This window comes from Nannospalax galili, unplaced genomic scaffold, assembly GCF_000622305.1.
Source record: "Nannospalax galili isolate Female #2095 unplaced genomic scaffold, S.galili_v1.0 scaffold359, whole genome shotgun sequence".
In the NCBI taxonomy this organism is placed as follows: domain Eukaryota; kingdom Metazoa; phylum Chordata; class Mammalia; order Rodentia; family Spalacidae; genus Nannospalax; species Nannospalax galili.
In genome coordinates, this window is record NW_008347042.1 from 5,731,003 (window position 1) to 5,733,608 (window position 2,606).

The window sequence follows — 2,606 nt, forward strand, 5'->3', positions numbered from 1 at the left end:
AATCAAGGCCCATTTTAAAGGAGGAAATTCATGCCTGGGGCAATAAATCTTGTTGAAAACCATGGCAGGGGAAATTGCAGGCCCTTTGGGGGAACAGAATACTCTTTTAGTGAAACTGACATAGAGTTGAATTGCCTTCTAAACATTTGTGTTTATACCCAAAAACAACTTCTCTCCCCAGCCATTATCAGAGAAGCCTCTCTTTCCAGTGAACAGGGAAAATGCGGAGACTCAAGGTTGCATAAAGTGTTGAGAGTAAGTGACAGATGTATACCTCACCATGAATAAGACATTTATACCATCCTCTCTAAGTCTACAGAAACCTAGTGGAAGAGAGAGGAGAAAGAATGTAAGAGCTGGAAGACAGAGAGGAGGACTGCACAATGTCATCTTCTGGGCTGTTGCCCATAGTCAATGCAATCACAAACTCAAAATAGCTACTGATGTGTCCACTAGGTGTGCAAGAGAATGTGCTACAAATGGTCAAAGTATAGAAAATAAGGGTCTGCAGAATGTGGGTCTCTGCTTATATTAAACTCCACCCACTCAGGCCTCAGAGACCATTGTGGAAGAGGGGGCAGAAAGAGTGTAAGAGCAGGGGAGGAGGTGCATGACTCTGTGGAAAATGTCTTACAGGCTCCCAGGACTTTGCTCATATGAGACTACAGTGATGGTGTCAGCATGCACAAGACCCATGCAAACTCAAGCAGACAAAAACCCAGCATAGAACTGGGGAAATGGGCAGCAGGTCCCAACCTTAGCCAAAAGACCTATTGGCATCTGCTTAGTGTTGGATGAGGGAGAAATAATCTTTTTTTAAGGGGAGACTCTAGATAGGCTGACTGCATCCCAGTGGATGAACTTGTTCTAAGGGACATCTGAATACGGTAACTTGATAGACATAACACATATGAATGAATGAAATCTGCTGAGGAGGTACAGGGAGTGATTTAGGGAGTACAGGAGTGAGGAGGTACAGGGATTTAGGAGGGAGTATAAAGATCATTAAACTGTTTTGTATGAAATGCTCAAAAAGACAATAGAAATATACATTAAAAATAGGCCAGAGGGCAGTTTTCTTGTCACTGAGGGTGTGCTCTTGCAGGGGGTGTTTGATCCCATCTCTTGTTCCTTTTCCAGTCTCAAATTGCCTTTCTTCAACATATGCTCCACTATAATATACGGCCTTGACACAGGCCCAAAGGAATGAAATCTGTGGACTATGGACTGAACTTCCTAAAGTGATTTTTCAGTTTCTAAGTTTATTGTCTCAGGTATTTTTCTACAGTAACACAATCTAATTTACTCCTTTTCTGTCTGAACAAGAACACTTTGAATTACAGAGGATTGTAGAAATAAGATATCATAGCAAATGGAAAAATGTTTTCAGTCAGGTAGACATATTAATTCTGGTGTGTTGAACCTAATTGACCTTCAATATTGGAAAAGTTAATTAATTTCTCTGTATTCCCTCAACTCTAAATCAACTGTTGTAGTTACCGAGTGTTATAACAAAAATAGTTATAAAGGATCTCGTTGTCCTTATCTGAAAATATCGTCTTATTTAAAGGGAGTTCCTTCCCCTATATTTTTCTTTGGATTCTGAATCAAATTTCTTAGATATCGTGATAGCCAGTCTTCATTGTCAACATCAGTAGATTTTGAATCACCATGAAAACACATCTGCGTGTGTCCATGAGGCATCATCCCACAGACTACAGTCCTGGACTGAACGAAAAGGGGAAAGAGCCCAGCACCAACATTCATCTCTTTCTGATTCTTCTTTTTTTGTTTTCAAATTTCTTATTTGTATATGTGTGTGTAATGTATGTATGTGTGAGGATACACACATGCCACCTCATGTGTGGAGGTCAGAGGACAAATTTGGGGAGTCAGTTCTCTTGTCTACTGTGGGGTCCTGGGATTGAACTCAGATGATCAGGCTTGTGAGGCAAGTGTTACTACATGTTGAGCTGTCTCGGTGACTCTCTTCCTTCTTTCTGACTATGTTTATAATGTGACCAGCTGCCACATGCCTTGTTACCATGACTTCCCCACTTTGATGGTCTGAATCTTCCCAAACTCTCAGCCAAAATATACCCTTTCTTCCTTAAGTTGCTTTTGACAAGTATTTCATTATGGTAGTGGGAAAAGTAACTAGAACAGTTATTTAACCAGCAATCAGTTCATAAAAGCAACTTGGGGCTTGGATGAGTTTAGGAATGGAGTAGAAGAACATGACAAAATTAGACCAATTGAGCACTTTAAAAAAATAATGCTGCAAACCAGGGAGATTGCTCAGTTTGTAATGGGCTCATTGCATAAGCAAGAAGTCCTGAACTCAGATCTTCAACACCAATGTAAAGTTTGGCATACAGGTACTCACCTGTTATACCAGGGATGGAGAGACTGGCAGATCTCTGGGTTTTGCTGACAGCCAGACCAACTGAATAAATGCACTCCAGGTGAGACACACGGTCTAAAAAAATAAGATGGAAAAGTGATTGAGGAAGACATGCAACCTTCACTACTGACCTCTACACATACACACACATTTGCACATGTGCACACAAACTATGCATCCCCTACCCTCCCACCCCATCTCC